Below are 16,946 nucleotides of genomic sequence, written 5' to 3' on the forward strand. Positions count from 1 at the left end.
TTCTATATGTATTTGTTTGATTGATCGAAATCGGCGTGGATAATGATTGAAATGACTATGGATATTAATATTAATTAATAAATAATATTAATATTAAATTAATTAATTATCAATCGGTGTTTAATGTAAATGTAACAACCTTGAACAATATATTTTTTTTTCACCTCTTCCCGTATTCGCTATATTCAATTTAAGGAAAATATATTTTTCCTTTCATTAACTTGTCTATTTTTTGTTTGGCAAAAACTTATGTGAGACGGTCTCACGGGTCATATTTGTGATACGGATCTCTTATTTGGCTCATCCATGAAAAAATATTATTTTTTATGCTAAGACTATTCCTTTTATTGTGAATATGGGTAGGGTTGACCCGTCTCACTATTAGGATCCGTGACACGGTCTCACATGAGACTGACTGACTCTGTTTGTTTTGGTCCACTAAATTTTCGATTTTGATTTTGGTATGCTAATTTGGATATTTATGTCTAACTAGATGATGCGACCCTGCTCACTCATTTCACCAGGATCGCATCACTAGATAAATGCACGTGCGTTGCACGTAGACAAATATAGATAATTTGTATATGATAACCTTATTTAAATATGTTGAAATTATTTTGAAATAAGAATAACTTTTAATAGATAAATAATTAATTATTTGCTTACAATGAAATCATCACATTTTCTTGTGTTTGATTTGAAGACCTCCTGAAATCTTTTTGTACCCATTGGTTTTATCTTCTTAGCTCTTTTTTTGTAGTCGGCAATTGGTTCGTCATCTCAAATCTCTATTTCAACTTCCTCTTCGTGGATCTTCATGTTTCTGTTGATGCTTAATTTATTGATTTTCTATCTTTAATGGTACATTGCTTTGTTTATTTTGCTTGTTAATTTTCTGATATCTCCGTTTTTTGATATTGACATTTGTTGTTGGATCATTGTCAGGTATCTCAATAGCTTCTGTCACAAACCACTGAATTATCCAACTGAACAAGAATGTGTGGAGCTTGGAGCTTGGTTGATTTAGCAAATATTTATATAGGTTATTTGGTAAATTCTACATTGCAGATTTTATTGTTAGATTGAAAATCTAAATATTCTATTTATGTAGATATAGAATCATTTGTTTGTTTTATTTATACGTAGTCATGAATTTGAATGAAACCTTCAACAGAACATCCAAAAAAAGATGCTGCAACTTTCCAAATAATGTTCTTCTTGTCGTCTCATCTTCAATTATGATTGTTATTATGTACATGTAACATAACGAAATAAAGTAGTGATCGTCTCTTTTTTTTTAGTGTGCTCTAAAACTTGGGTTGGTATTGATATTTTTTATTACCTTGGAATGATAGTAATTGGATAGTTGATGCAATTGGCACAACTTGCTTGTTGTTTGTTTTTGTAGCAGCTTGGAAACAATGATCGACATGTTTCATACCATGGAGCAGCTTGTTTTCGGATTTACTTTATGTTTTGCGCCGTATCAAATAGGAGTTGTTCTATGTAAAAATAAGAAGCATTTCGAATCTTGATTTACTTTGAAGGTTTGTTGTTTAAAAATTTAATATTTAGCATGAAGCAAATTATCTGGTTTTTGTTTTGTATCATTTAGTAATTAAAAACCATTAAGATTCATAAATAGTAATGCAGTACCTCCGTCAATCATAGCTCGTTTTTTTTTTTTTTTTTTTGCATCATCTAATGTCACTTGATTGGCGTCTGTGAGTACCTTCGAACCCAAATTTCATTTAACTTATCTATTTTTGGTCTGCATCCAACCTACAAATTAGTATAAATAATAGTCTTTAAGCATTCATATATTATAATAAACAAAATGTCCATATTTTTATGTAGTTTCTAATATTATTTTATATATTTAAAAAGAAAGTTTTCATAGTAGAATAATTTTTGTGAACAATAAGTAAGTTTCGTACAGTTTTATGCAATGACAATGTATAACTCGCAAATACAAAGAGTTAGAAATCATAATATGTTACCATGTTTGTATTGATTTGGCGGGTGTCACATAGTGGGTTAAGAATCATTGCAGTTGTCGGCGTAGTTTGTAACTGTTGTGAATCTATTTCTTATTTCGATTTACACCACCACATAGTCATTTTTGCTGAACAAAAACATTTAGGGAATGAAGAAAGAATATTTGTTTATAACATACTAAAAAACATATTTGCATGGTCAGATTGGAAAATGCACAATATGATGTTCATACTCAATGTGCTTCATCAAATTGTCCTTCGTGTATTGCAAGTCGTCCCACACAGTGACAGAAATAGTTTCCATTCTAAACAAAATAATTTATATGTTACAAATTTTAAGATATGCATGTTTATATGTGTCCTTTGGTTTTTATTTAAATTTACCTCATGTTGAGAAGCAATTTGGCTCCTTTGACTTCTGTTATTATTCTGGTCCGGTGAAATTGCTTAATGGCATGACTTTATTTAATATATCGATCACATCTGTACACTTTCATGTTGTTATGCAGATGAATATGAACATCTATTCAACTAGGAAAATTTATTTATTTGTGATAAGGGAAACTACGCAGAATTTCTTTTGGCATTCACAATATTGGCGAGTTTAGTCGTATTCCTTGATTAAATGTTAGGTGTGGCATCTTTAGCATCCGACGTAGCTCTGCAACCATGGTACTCTCCAGTAAATTAATCTCAAATTTGAGGTTGACATTTGAATAATCTGGAGTCTATGCATTTGATAAGAGGGTTGTATATCGTATACTTGGTTTCCAGTAACTTGCCGAACTATTCTTTGACATTTGAGAAAATCAATCCATGAATCATTGTACCCCGTTTTGCAAAAGAAAAGTAAGAAATATTAATTTGATGGTAAAATACGTGAGTATGAATACTAAACTTGAGGGAAAAGTAAACTTATATATGTCTGTTTAATTTTTTTCAAAGTTAAAGAAATGAGCATATGTTGAGAAATAATAATTTTTTATTACTCTGATGGTGGAATTATGTTTTTATATCGTTTTGCGATATATATATATATATTAGTTATAGTAAAACTTAGAAATATAAAGGCTAATAATTCTCAAAAACAAAAAAGAAATGTAAAGGCTAATTATTTTCATATAAAATATAATATTACAAAAATAAAATGAAATTATTTATCTAATTAAATTTTATTTTTTTGGTTTAGTTTTGACAAATATATCCCTACCCCGAACAATATAAACTTCTTTTTAAATATTTATATGCGAATAAAACAATGATTTTCGTATCATTTTGGTTCAATTTGTTTTCAACTTTTTCCGTTTGGATTTATGGTTTTTTCTAGTCACATTAAAGGTTACACCTAATATCAAAGTCAGTGACTTGCTGATGCATTTTGAACTATGCCATATCTGGTTTTTATAACGAAAACAAAAAATACATAGTTGCAACCAAAAATATTTTTCGCATAGAAATTTTTTTGCTAAATCAAAATTTTAATTTGTTTTTCCTCTTTTTGTGCTTCATATATAAATTAATTTATATGTAAGATAATTAATGAAGATTCAATTATTATTTTTTAACAGTGTTCAACGTTTATGAGAGAAAAAATTGTAATATAAGATAATTTTAAATGATCGTACTTATGTTCTCCAAATCAGTGCTATGGCTATCGAAATCGTGATTACAATTATCTTCATGCTTTATGTCATGTTCAAATTTTCAATCGATGAATATGTGTACTAATTTTTCGAGAATGTGATTTACGTAAGAATTTTATAATTTCAAAAATATGCCACGAGAAATTTAAAAAATTATGGTTGGTGGTGTAAAAAGAAATTTAATTGATATATTTGTTTTTTTGTCTTATTACTTTGAATAATCATAGTCTGACTATATTATTTTTAGCAATTTTAAGGTTGTGAGTTTAAAATAGGTGTCAACGTGATGTAAGACATATGATTCCGATTTATGGATCACATTAATAAAAATTATTATATTGAGGACAAAATATTAAAAAAATATAATTATATGTATATCAATCTTAAAAACAACTAAATTATATTATTTTTCAAGAACTCTGGCGAAAATAAAATCTGAACTTTATCGCGATATCGTAGATTGGATTAATTGTTGAAAAATAAGAGACAGTGAGAATATGATGAAAAATTGTTCTCTTCATATAATCCTGTATATTCTACACGTGCACACACGTGCATATCTCCTAGTATAAATATCACAAAATCAGGCTGGTGCAATGTATAACTCCTCCAAGACAGCAAAGTTCTAATTATATCTAACACTCGACATTGATATGCATACTATTGAATTGCAAAAACAAAAAAAGATTAATTATTAAGCCAAACAAAAGTTTTTCAGTCTCAAAATCTCAATGCTGACATTCCATACAAGTAATAGAACTCCAAGAAACCTGAATATCATCTCCCCTTCATTACTGGCTATTTAATTCTTCCACATATAAATATATGCAAATTACTCTTCCTATACATACATATATTACAGAACAACCTTCAAACCATTGACCAAAATGAGCAGGCATTTTCTCTGGAAGACAAGAATAACTCACAAATCATGAAGGGTAACCGACCCATTTAATAGTGTGTGTATTCGTTATATATGATTATTAATTTCATAAATCACAACTGAAACCTATTGATTTTTGTATGAAGTGAATTTCAATTTTTTTGTTTCCTGATATTATTATGTGGTCATGTATATATATGTGCCATGTTGTTTGATAATCGTCGAGGCAACAAAAGATTGTGGCTCATGTGCCCACAACGAAGAGAAAGTAGAGATACAGAGGAGACAAAGTGTAATTGGTCCACGAGGAAAGTGTCGCCTGGGTACAATTTAATGAGGACAATTAACGAGAACAATAGAGTAAAATCACAATTCAATCTGTATATTTATGTAGATATAATAATAGTATTGGATATAGATATAGATTATTGACGTAACACCGAAAATGCTGATGTGACACCTGAAATGTTAAATTGATATCTTAGTAAGTACATCATATATTTGGTTTTAAAATGTGAACACTTTGATCATGTCGAACCATAAATAGAACGAAAAAATAGCAAATAAAAAAAAAGTTGAAGAACCCGGCACTGTTGTTGGATTTTTGCACATGATTTATTCATTTTGTTTGAGTTGTATTCATTCAGTTTTACTGAAGCTAGTTTAAATTGTTTTCTAAATTTGAAAATCTCATAAACAAAGCATCTGTCGTAGTAGGGATTGTCGCTTTGCCTTGGAGTCGAACTTCTTCAACAACAAAAAAAAAAAAAAAGATAGCCGCTGTATTTAGTTCATAAATAGTTCAAGTTTGGTTGCACTTAGGAGCTTATGGTTATAAATTAAATTGTGTGCGTACTGGATCAACAAAACCAAATTATTTAAACATCAAATCTTATTTCAAATATACTATGTTACCGAAACCATCAAACATGTTTTGCTAGTGAAAATACCAATTCTTTGTTCTCGATAAATTATTTTTAAATCTACATTTTTTTTTACCATTTGAGATGCACAAGTAAATCTCGTAGACCAAAAAGATGTTCTTCAAAATTGTCAAGTGATTGAGAGTACACTCTACAAGGAGGAAAATGACTAATTAATAATTATGTTGTCTCTAAATAAGTTTTTCTTCCTCTGGAAGTAGCGCCTCAGATACCACAATTGGAATATGGCAGCAACAATGCACATACCAATGGCCACAATGCTATACCACGCAACTCTGATATTCTTTTTCTGGCTCGCTTTACTCGTATTGCTTCCATGCAAAAATAAATAACTTTTTTTGTCTAACATAACACAAAAACAAATCATAGTATTTCTTTCATGTAGACCATATGTTCATTCCATCATTCCCCTAAGCGTTGATCATTAAATAAGCAGCATCCTCGTCATTATACTATTCCGGACAAAATACATCGCATCCATGAACAAAAATACCAAACCAGAGAAGAAATGGATTGACTAGAAAGTTAGTAAATACCTTCATTATGAGAGGGAATTTAAGAGGGTTAGAAAAGAAAAGACTTGCAAGAAAAAGGACATACAAAAGAAAAATAATTGCAAAAATAAAAGCGACAGAGAGATAGTCGAATATCAACAGAAGAAAAATGAATTAACTTGCCTCGATAAGTGCTGGTTAAGTCTTTTACGTTTGCTCCAAGAACCAATTGTGAGATTTTGATTGATTGTGTTGATTTTATTTTAAGTTTCTGCACTTCGGAGTTCGATGAATTTCCACGTTCCACCCCACCATTCCTAACTAGACTCTCCCATTGTTCTCTAAGAATGGACATTTAGATATTGAAGGATATACAATGCAATTTATCTGATAGAAATCCACAGCGGGATGCTTTACCTTTGTTGGGGGTAACTTAGTGACATGGAGAAGTAAGACACAGAAAATAGTAGCACTGTCAATAAGTGCTGAAGCTGAGTTTCCAGGAATGGCTGAGGGACTTTGTGGACTTATATGGCTCAGAAGACCGGTCTCAGAGATTGGTTTTGCGAATTTATTTTTGGACCACAAGGCCGCCATTGAAATATCTCATAATCCTATTCAGCATGACCGAACGAAGCACATTAAGATAGACAGTGCTTGATTTAAACAAAAGCTTGAAGGAGTGATTCAGTTTCCCTTTGTAAGGTCCGAAGATCAACGAGCTAATATGCTTACGAAAGCGCGCTGTCTCTAGCAAAATCTTGCATTGCTCACTTGACAAATGGGGTTAAGAGAATACATGAGTGTGTATTTTTACTTTTTTTACCAATTTAAACTTACTAGCTGCAGAACTAGAAGCAATCGACTTGAAAAATATTCTACCATTAGTACATCTTTTTACATGTTTTTCTAATGACATTGTAGGAACAATTTTATGTTGAATTGTCTAAAAATAGTTTTTTGGCAGTTGTTAACTAACTACTTGTATGAATTCTCCTAGAAAATATAACAATCAATATAGATTTCTATAGATATTCCATTGAATGAAGTAAAAAAGGAAAAGTCGATAGGAGGAAAAAAAAAACTTTAACACTTTCTTGTGATTTCATATTATGCTTCTATTCAAAATACATGGGTTGTGAAATTTGAATGAATTGACCTTTGCTAATGTAATTCAAATTCATGAACTGGTATCAATAAACGAGTCTCTTATTCATAAACAATGTTTTTTTACTTTAGCTACCTTTGATGTCTAAGAAAATAGTAGAAAAAATGAGTTAAAGCGTTTGATTTGTAATGAAGGAAAGAAAGTTGTCTGAGGAAATTTTGCAAGTAAAATCACATGACAAACTCATCTGGTTTCTGTATCAGTGGACTTAGTATTTCTCAATATTTTTTTGGTAGGCAACTACTTTTTCAAATCAAAAGGAAAATTAATTAATTAGACAAAAATATACAACACTTGAAGAGAAAAAAAAGCTTTAAATATCATTCATTATTAGCTATATACAACACAATCAAAAATTTCAGAAGCTTTATTCATGTTCCGCCAAACATAATAGGCCAAAAATATATAAACATATCCATCATAAAAAAAAGCCCAGCAAGAATCAGAACCTCACTGAAAGATTTATTTCTGAAAACTAAAGCTTTAACCGAAATACTCAAGTGATGGAAAACCCCTTCGAATTAATTCATCCAAAAAAACTCGTAATTGTACAAAGCATCTAGTTTTAGACTTCACCGGTTAGCAATACTCAAACATAACCGCGTATGATGATAACTAAGAAATTACAAGATACCCAAGATCAAGATGATGTCCACAAGAACCACAAAATAGAATTTCTTGTTTGCAGTCACAAAAGAGAATCAAGATCAACAGCGATATGAACTTAAAAAGAAATGTAAAGAACACAAGGTTTACGTGGTTCGATCAAAATGATCTACGTCCACGGGAGGCGATCTCATTAGAATTGATAGACACGGAGTACAAAGAATATTATAGCAATGTCACTGCCAAAAACCCCTACAACACACACTTGTTCTTTTCTTATGACTTCCAAAAGAACACTCCCTGGTCTCCGTTGTGAGGAGATGTAGTTGTTGATATTTCAATGCTTCGTCCCCCTGATTTAAGTCAGCTTGATATTAATATCTCGATCAGATAAGAGGGAATCCCTCTCATCGCTCTTGATCACCAGAAAGCCTTGGACTAAATTCCATCCTCCTCTCAACCAACCAACTGCCGTATCTTGACTCGATAGCTTTTAATTTTCCTTTGACTATCCTCCTTTAATTGTTGACACTGGAACTACAATGATGAAACAGTACTTCCATGCTTGATACAAGGAAAAGAAAAGGTAACATACTTGAACAACTAAGCACGCCTTTTGCTTAAACGCCAAGAGTTAGGTTCATGGTGTCTGTCGTAGAGTGGTTCGATTCGCTCTTGTCTCTTCCGCTTGCTCATTTTCATAGAATTTGGCACCTTGAACATTTTTGGTGCTAGTTCCACCAGCCACTCTGGACTTATTGCAGTAACATCGTGGATGTACACCTTTGTGGTCATCACCATCTCATGATATATGACCCAGTCGGGCTGCCTTTGAAAAACAGCGCTGCTCGGATGAAGGTAAACCGGCTGGTTGTCGACCAATGTCCGGTAACCTTCCTGTGGATCTTTCCGAGCAGCATGGAAGAAGAACCTGCAGCTATGGCTTTCCGGATCTTTGTGAAGTTCTTTCCAGCACTAACAACATCCAGTTTGAGCTTATCCATGATGGACAGAAGCTGTTTTCTCACGTCCTGTGCTCTCCTCAGTGATCGAGACTGAACAAAATTTTCAAAGCACCAGGGACCAGAAAAATTCTTTTCTTTCCAGGCCTCATACACCGCGAGTAACGTCAGATGATCTCCTTCAGGCTGGAAAAATTTGGCCCTTTTCTGGTCTGCCTGGGATTGTTTTTCCATAGGACGGTAGAAGATGTTCCCCGTCTGAATCATCGAAATAATGGTCAGAACTTCATCACTGCAACCAAGATCCACGCTGGCAAGAAGCATCTTGGAAAGAGGAGGATCCAGAGGAAACTCGGCCATTCTCCTTCCCAACTTTGTAAGCAGTCCCTCTTCTTCCAGAGCACCCAATCTATATAGCTGTTTCAAGGCATAAATGAGGGCCTGAGGTGATGGGGGGTCCATGAAATCAAAGGATAGCAGATCATTAATGCCCATGGCCTTCATTGTAAGAGTAGTCATCCCGAGGTTAATCCTCTGGATCTCCGGAATCGAAACGGGGGACATCTCACTGTGGAATGCACTCTGTGTGTAGAGCCGATAGCACTTTCCTGGTCCAGTCCGTCCCGCTCTCCCTGCTCTTTGCTTCGCGGATGCTTGTGATATCGGAGTTATCACCAGTGAATCAAGCCCCTGTTGAGGATTGTAGACATTTTGCTTTGCAAAGCCAGGATCAATGACATAAACTATGCCATCAACAGTCAAAGATGCTTCAGCTATATTGGTGGCGACGACCACCTTTCTCTTACCTGGAGGAGTGGGTTCAAATATCCTGGACTGCATTTCGCTAGGTAGGACGCCATATACTGGCAAAATAATCAGCTCGGGAACTTTTTTTCCTAAACTCTTCATCCTTTCATAGAGACACTGACAGGCATGATCAATCTCTTCTTGGCCAGTCAAAAACAGAAGTATATCACCTTCAGGTTCACTCAAGTGAATTTGCATCACTGTTATCAAGGATGCCTCCAGGTAGTCACTTTCTTGCTGCTTGGTGTAAAGAATTTCTACCGGAAAATTTCTTCCAGGGATAGTGAAGATGTTACAATCGAAGAAATATCCCGAGAACTTGTCTGCATCCAAAGTTGCAGAGGTGACGATCAGGCGAAGGTCCGTTCTCCGTCTCAGAAGTTGCTTCAATAATCCAAAAAGGACATCCGTGTGAATCGTCCTCTCGTGAGCTTCATCAAGAATAATCACTGAGTATTGAGACAAATCTGCATCATTCAGAATCTCCCTCAGAAGCATACCATCAGTCATGTATTTGATTAAGGTCTCCGGACCTGTGCAATCTTCGAAACGAATAGCGTATCCAACTTCTTCCCCTATGCGGCAACCAAACTCCTCGGCGACTCGCTTGGCTACCGAGATTGCAGCCATCCTACGAGGTTGAGTACAACATATTCTCCCGTTGGTAGTATACCCCGCGTCGGCTAGATACTGCGGTACCTGCGTGGACTTCCCAGATCCTGTCTCGCCAATCACAACCAAAACCTGATTATCATGGACAGCCTGAACCAATTCACTTTTCAAATTGTAGATTGGCAAACTCTGCCTCTGCTCCTGAAGAGAGCTTGGATCTTTTCCCAAAAGTCGGAGCTTTACCATAGTCATCCTTCCTCCACTCCGGCATGTCATATGCGGACAACCCGACTCCCTTCAGTTCCTGAGCAAGAAGTCTGTCACCCGTTTCGGGCATCGGATCTTCCCATTGCCTGTTCAGATCCTTTGGAATGGAATCCAACATCTTTCTTTGATGTTGTTCCCTGAATTCTCTCCTCTCTTTCGCGAGAGCAGATTGAAGAGCTGCCGATCGACCCAAAGACCCCTCCGAGTTCTTCCATGTCCTCACAAGCGAACTCATCGGCATCGTCGAAAAACTTGTTTCAATTTAGAATTTTGATATGTTGAAATTTTGGTCAGATATTTCCTTTCTCACATATATATATATATATATAAATATATTCAAAGGAGTAATATATTGGATATCAAACAATCTTATCAAACAATCTTATAAAATAATAGATTTTATTTCTCTTTTATTGGATTTATTGAGATTTTATAACAATCTTATCAAATCCAATATCATTAAAAGATGAAATAAAATCTATTATTACTCCTTTCAAAGATGGTTGAATTTTTGGATCGGTACGTCTTACATTTATTTTTAGATATCTTTTAATGTTAAAAGGATAAGATTATCATATAAAGATAAATAATATTTAATCATAAAATAAATAAATAAATTATAGTTAATATAATGTTAAAGATAAATAATACTATTAATCATAAAATAAATAAATAAATTATAGTTGATATAATGTTAAATTTGATTGATAAATAATAGTTTGTTTGGTTTGATGGATTAAATTTAAGATAATATAATAAATTATTATTTTGTTTTTTTAATAATTAAAAAAAATTAATAATATTGTTTATTAAGAGTGATATTGTAATTTAAATTTAATAATTTGATTGATGTAAGATAAAAGTTAATTAGTTGAATTATTTAGTTATTATCCCTAATAACGTTTTTAGATTAATTATTCATAATAATTATTATTATTAATTACACCTTGAAAAATTCTATATGTATTTGTTTGATTGATCGAAATCGGCGTGGATAATGATTGAAATGACTATGGATATTAATATTATTAATAAATAATATTAATATTAAATTAATTAATTATCAATCGGTGTTTAATGTAAATGTAACAACCTTGAACAATATTTTTTTTTCACCTCTTCCCGTATTCGCTATATTCAATTTAAGGAAAATATTTTTCCTTTCATTAACTTGTCTATTTTTTGTTTGGCAAAAACTTATGTGAGACGGTCTCACGGGTCATATTTGTGATACGGATCTCTTATTTGGCTCATCCATGAAAAAATTATTTTTTATGCTAAGACTATTACTTTTTATTGTGAATATGGGTAGGGTTGACCCTCACTTATTAGGATCCGTGACACGGTCTCACATGAGACTGACTGACTCTGTTTGTTTTGGTCCACTAAATTTTCGATTTTGATTTTGGTATGCTAATTTGGATATTTATGTCTAACTAGATGATGCGATCCTGGTGAAATGAGTGAGCAGGGTCGGGTGCTCCACCGGATCTGCTATCAAAATGATGAAGGAAAGAAGATCAATGTAGTTATCTGAACCAGAAGCTTCTTCCCCGGGCGGAGAGGATTTCCTGCACTCAAGAAGGTAACCACGTGAATGGGCGCCGGAGAGGTGTCCGGCGTGGCCACTCCGATGCTTAAGTCAGTGAATGATTCAAGCCAAGAACCAATGTAACCAAGTGATGGTTGTGATATTGGTGTGAATGAATGAATGTAAATGTAAAGATAGAACCCATATTTTTTGTAGGAGAAGTAATGATGACCTCGTTCTCCGTGCTACCTACTAATTATAGTAGGACGGCTGAGCACACCCTATATTATGTCATGTCGGCAGGAAGGGTTCATCAGGAGCCGGCGGGTGAATGCCTGGGACGTCTCCTCCCCGGGCCACCGGACGCCCGGGCTCTCGTTCAAACTCCCGGGAACTTTCTACCTGGGCCATCTCGATATGAGCACCGCACTCGAGTATAACTAGCAGAATAGGATGTGGGCGACTGTCTCATCTCTGACATCGATCCAAGTGGTTGACGGAATCAGACAGACAGGATTTGACTAGTATATGATTTGACATGACAGAATATAGTGTGTGCTCAGCCGTCCTACTATAATTAGTAGGTAGCACGGAGAACGAGGTCATCATTACTTCTCCTACTATAAATATCAGGTTCTATTTTTCCATTTACATTCATTCATTCACACCAATATCACAACCATCACTTGGTTACATTGGTTCTTGGCTTGAATCATTCACTGACTTAAGCATCAGAGTGGCCACGCCGGACACCCCTCCGGCGCCCATTCACGTGGTTACCTTCTTGACTGCGGGAAATCCTCTCCGCCCGGGGAAGAAGCTTCTGGTTCAGATATCTACATTGCTCTTATTTCCTTCATCATTTTGATAGCAGATCCGGTGGAGCACCCGACCCTGCTCACTCATTTCACCAGGATCGCATCACTAGATAAATGCACGTGCGTTGCACGTAGACAAATATAGATAATTTGTATATGATAACCTTATTTAAATATGTTGAAATTATTTTTGAAATAAGAATAACTTTTAATAGATAATAATTAATTATTTGCTTACAAATGAAATCATCACATTTTCTTGTGTTTGATTTGAAGACCTCCTGAAATCTTTTTGTACCCATTGGTTTTTATCTTCTTAGCTCTTTTTTTGTAGTCGGCAATTGGTTCGTCATCTCAAATCTCTATTTCAACTTCCTCTTCGTGGATCTTCATGTTTCTGTTGATGCTTAATTTATTTGATTTTTCTATCTTTAATGGTACATTGCTTTGTTTATTTTGCTTGTTAATTTTCTGATATCTCCGTTTTTTGATATTGACATTTGTTGTTGGATCATTGTCATGTATCTCAATAGCTTCTGTCACAAACCACTGAATTATCCAACTTGAACAAGAATGTGTGGAGCTTGGAGCTTGGTTGATTTAGCAAATATTTATATAGGTTATTTGGTAAATTCTACATTGCAGATTTTTATTGTTAGATTGAAAATCTAAATATTCTATTTATGTAGATATAAAATCATTTGTTTGTTTTATTTTATACCTAGTCATGAATTTGAATGAAACCTTCAACAGAACATCCAAAAAAAGATGCTGCAACTTTTTCAAATAATGTTATTCTTGTCGTCTCATCTTCAATTATGATTGTTATTATGTACATGTAACATAAAGAAATAAAGTAGTGATCGTCTTTTTTTTTAGTGTGCTCTAAAACTTGGGTTGGTATTGATATTTTTTATTACCTTGGAATGATAGTAATTGGATAGTTGATGCAATTGGCACAACTTGCTTTGTTGTTTGTTTTCGTAGCAGCTTGGAAACAATGATCACATGTTTCATACCATGGAGTAGCTTTGTTTTCGATTTACTTTATGTTGCTCCGTATCAAATAGCAGTTGTTCTATGTAAAAATAAGAAGCATTTCGAATCTTGATTTACTTTGAATGTTTGTTGTTAAAAATTTTAATATTTAGCATGGGCAAATTATCTGGTTTTTGTTTTGTATCATTTTAGTAATTAAAACCATTAAGATTCATAAATAGTAGATGCAGTACCTCCGTCAACATAGCTCGTTTTTTTTTTTTTTTTTTGCATCATCTAATGTCACTTGATTGGCGTCTGTGAGTACCTTCGTAACCCAAATTTCATTTAACTTATCTTATTTTTGGTCTGCATCCAACCTACAAATTTAGTATAAATAATAGTCTTTAAGCATTCATATATTATAATAAACAAAATGTCCATATTTTTATGTAGTTTCTAATATTATTTTATATATTTAAAAAGAAAGTTTTCATAGTAGAATAATTTTTGTGAACAAATAAGTAAGTTTCGTACAGTTTTATGCAATGAAATGTATAACTCGCAAATACAAAGAGTTAGAAATTCATAAATATGTACCATGTTTGTATTGCTTTGGCGGTGTCACATAGTGGGTTAAGAATCATTGCAGTTGTCGGCGTAGTTTGTAACTGTTGTGAATCTATTTCATTATTTCGATTTACACCACACATTAGTCATTTTTGCTGAAAAAAACATTTAGGGAATGAAGAAAGAATATTTGTTTTATAACATACTAAAAAATATTTGCATGGTCAGATTGGAAAATGCAACAATATGATGTTCATACTCAATGTGCTTCATCAATTGTCCTTCGTGTATTGCCAAGTCGTCCCACACAGTGACAGAAATAGTTTCCATTCTAAACAAAATAATTTATATGTTACAAATTTTAAGATATGCATGTTTATATGTGTCATTTTTTTTATTTAAATTTACCTCATGTTGAGAAGCATAATTTGTCTCCTTTGACTTTCTGTTTTATCTGGTCCGGTGAAATTGCTTAATGGCATGACTTTATTTAATATATCGATCACATCTGTACACATTTCATTGTTGTTATGCAGATGAATATGACATCTATTTTCAACTAGAAAATTTATTTATTTGTGATAAGGGAACTTACGCAGAATTTCTTTTGCATTCACGATATTGGCGAGTTCGTCGTATTCCTTGAATTTAAATGTTAGGTGTGGCATCTTTAGCATCCGACGTAGCTCTGCAACCATGGTACTCTTCCGTAAATTCATCTCAAATTTGAGGTTGACATTTGAATATCTGGAGTCTATGCATTTGATAAGAGGGTTGTATATCGTATACTTGGTTTCCAGTAACTTGCCGAAATATTCTTTGACATTTGAGAAAATCAATCCATGAATCATTGTACCCCGTTTTGCAAAAGAAAAGTAAGAAATATTAATTTGATGGTAAAATACGTGAGTATGAATACTAAACTTGAGGGAAAAGTAAACTTATATGTCTGTTTAATTTTTTTCAAAGTTAAAGAAATGAGCATATGTTGAGAAATAATAATTTTTTATTACTCTGATGGTGGAATTATGTTTTTATATCGTTTTGCGATATATATATATATATTAGTTACAGTAAAACTTAGAAATATAAAGGCTAATAATTCTCAAAAACAAAAAAGAAATGTAAAGGCTATTATTTTCATATAAAATATATAATATTACAAAAATAAAATGAAATTATTTATTATCTAATTAAATTTTATTTTTTTTGGTTTAGTTTTGACAATATATCCCTACCCCGAACAATATAAACTTCTTTTTAAATATTTATATGCGAATAAAACAATGATTTTCGTATCATTTTGGTTCAATTTGTTTTCAACTTTTTCCGTTTGGATTTATGGTTTTTTCTAGTCACATTAAAGGTTAACACCTAATATCAAAGTCAGTGACTTGCTGATGCATTTTGAACTATGCCATATCTGGTTTTTATAACGAAAACAAAAAATAACTATGTTGCACCAAAAATATTTTTCACATAGAAATTTTTTTGCTAAATCAAAATTTTAATTTTTTTTCTCTTTTTTGTGCTTCATATATAAATTAATTTATATGTAAGATAATTAAATGAAGATTCAATTATTAATTTTTTAACAGTGGTTCAACGTTTATGAGAGAAAAATTGTAATATAAGATAATTTTAAATGATCGTACTTATGTTCTCCAAATCAGTGCTATGGCTATCGAAATCGTGATTACAATTATCTTCATGCTTTATGTCATGTCAAATTTTCATCGATGAATATGTGTACTAATTTTTCGAGAATGTGATTTACGTATAGAATTTTATAATTTCAAAATATGCCACGAGAAATTTAAAAATTATTGTTGTTGTAAAAAATTTAATTGATATATTTGTTTTTTGTCTTATTACTTTGAATAATCATAGTCTGACTATATTATTTTTACAATTTTAAGGTTGTGAGTTTAAAATAGGTGTCAACGTGATAGTAAGAATATGATTCCGATTTATGGATCACATTAATAAAAATTATTATATTGAGACAAAATATTAAAAAAATATAATTATATGTATATCAATCTTAAAACAACTAAATTATATTATTTTTCAAGAACTCGGCGAAAATAAAATCGAACTTTATCGAGATATCGTAGATTGGATTAATTGTTGAAAAATAAAGACAGTGAGAATATGATGAAAATTGTTCTCTTCATATTCCTTGTATATTCTACACGTGCAACACACGTGCATATCTTCTAGTATAAATATCCAAAATCATGCTGGTGCCTGTATAACTCCTCCAAGACAGCAAATTTCTAATTTATATATACACTCGACATTGATATGCATACTATTGAATTGCAAAAACAAAAAAAGATTAATTATTAAGCCAAACAAAAGTTTTTCAGTCTCAAAATCTCAATGCTGACATTCCATACAAGTAATAAAATCTCCAAGAAATCCTATATCATCTCCCCTTCATTATGGCTATTTAATTCTTCCACATATAAATTAATGCAAATTACTCTTCCTATACATACATATATTACAAGAACAACCTTCAAACCATTGACCAAAATGATGCAGGCTTTTTCTCTGGAAGACAAGAATAACTCACAAATCATGAAGGTAACCGACCCATTTTAATAGTGTGTGTATTTCGTTATATAATGATTATTAATTTCATAATCACAACGAAACAT

General features: G+C 32.6%; 1 pseudogene; it reads right to left on the bottom strand.

Moving 5' to 3' along the window:
- Positions 1 to 8,149: 8,149 nt before the first annotated feature.
- Positions 8,150 to 10,653, bottom strand: LOC142535415 (putative pre-mRNA-splicing factor ATP-dependent RNA helicase DEAH5; annotated as a pseudogene).
- Positions 10,654 to 16,946: the final 6,293 nt, after the last annotated feature.

This window comes from Primulina tabacum, unplaced genomic scaffold (genome assembly GCF_025594145.1).
Source record: "Primulina tabacum isolate GXHZ01 unplaced genomic scaffold, ASM2559414v2 Contig1000, whole genome shotgun sequence".
Classification (NCBI taxonomy): Eukaryota; Viridiplantae; Streptophyta; class Magnoliopsida; order Lamiales; family Gesneriaceae; genus Primulina; species Primulina tabacum.